Source organism: Vigna radiata, unplaced genomic scaffold, assembly GCF_000741045.1.
Source record: "Vigna radiata var. radiata cultivar VC1973A unplaced genomic scaffold, Vradiata_ver6 scaffold_726, whole genome shotgun sequence".
Classification (NCBI taxonomy): domain Eukaryota; kingdom Viridiplantae; phylum Streptophyta; class Magnoliopsida; order Fabales; family Fabaceae; genus Vigna; species Vigna radiata.
The window spans coordinates 8271-9764 of record NW_014542744.1 but is presented as its reverse complement, the minus strand read 5'-3'; the positions used below and the strand labels follow the sequence as shown (position 1 = coordinate 9764).

The window sequence follows — 1494 nt, the reverse complement described above, 5'->3', positions numbered from 1 at the left end:
TTTTTTTTTTCAGTTCAGGTCTTTTCTCACTCAATTCTCCCTACATCTCTGTAAGGGCTTATGTAGATAGTTGGGAAAAAGGTTTGTAATGGCTGGAAACACACAAAATAGGCTAAGGCTCAAAGAAAGGTGCAGTGGAAATATATGTGAATGGGTAAGAAGAAAGAGGCCTAGATCATATCTAAAGTTTTACCAAGATCAAGCACACTCAAAGAGAATCAATGGAAAATCAGAATTATGACTATACAAGTATGTAATCACACTAGAAAGAAAAAATTTGGCCCAAAAACTATCCAGGATTAAAATTTGTCAAAAATGGAATTGCTACTCTCTATCATGCAAAAACTGCTCCCTTCAAATGAACCAACTGCAAAAACTACTGCTAGAGCTACATCTACTTAAATCTAGAGCTAAAGACACTATTGGCAATCTATCTTAGAGAAATAAAGCTAAAAAGTTAAGTAAATCAGCAAAGAGTTAAAAGCATTTAAAGAAGGGTTAAAATCAAATTAAAAGAAAATAACCTGTTCTAGAAACTATTTTTATTTTGTTTTCTAAAATTTTACACTAAACTATTCTATTTCTAAAGAATTAAAAACTAAAGAAACCTAACAAAAGAGTTTTAACATAGAAAAATAAGCAAATTTGGATAGTTATCACACCCCACCTTAGACTAAAAAGAATAAGAAAAGACTCAAACTACAAAGGAAAAAACTCAACACGACAGACATGTAAACAAGGTCATATACACATTTTAAAAATATTTGCAAAAAAAAAATAATAATTATAATAACGGGAAAGGATGCCAAACTATAACAATGGCGAATAGAAAATGACACAAAACAAGATCATAATCAATGCAGTTACTCTTGATATCTTGATATCAAGAGAGCTAACTTATTTATATATAGATATGCATGTGAATACTCCTCTTTGTGATACAATAATTAATATATTCATGTGTCCTTTCAAACCCATGTGATATGGAATAATTGCAAAGATACAAGATATCAAATACCATCAATTTCGTTTATCATTTTGATGAAATGTTGATTGATGCAATGCTCAATTATAACCAATACATACCACTTCCTTCCCACATCAACTAGTATTGATGTCAAAATGAATTTTACAGCATAGTATCACTCCTGAACGACATACATCACATAATCATCCCGGGAAATCCTATACAAGAGCTCATCTTGAGTATCTTTACTCTTAACAGCAATATCCCTGAACAACATATCTATACATTCATAAAAAGTAAAGAATATTAACAAAAGAAAGACATAAGAGAATAAAATCAATAAAAATATATATATATATATATATATATATATATATATATATATATATATATTATATAAATGTTACCCTTGATTTTGTTACAGTTAACAAAACTTAGAACACTTTCAAATATAATGTAACTACTACATCCTTTTTCTAACTAATACAGAGCAGTATATAACCTAGAAATTTAAACTAACACTATCA

At 28.7% G+C, this 1494-nt stretch overlaps 1 long non-coding RNA gene across 1 annotated transcript in view; it reads right to left on the bottom strand.

The window, feature by feature from the left end:
• LOC106780737 overlaps positions 1 to 1300 on the bottom strand; it is a 5503-nt gene extending 4203 nt beyond the window's left edge. The window contains exon 1 of the long non-coding RNA XR_002666630.1: positions 1087 to 1300. This is a non-coding gene — a long non-coding RNA (uncharacterized LOC106780737). The remainder of the gene's footprint in view (positions 1 to 1086) is intronic.
• Positions 1301 to 1494: the final 194 nt, after the last annotated feature.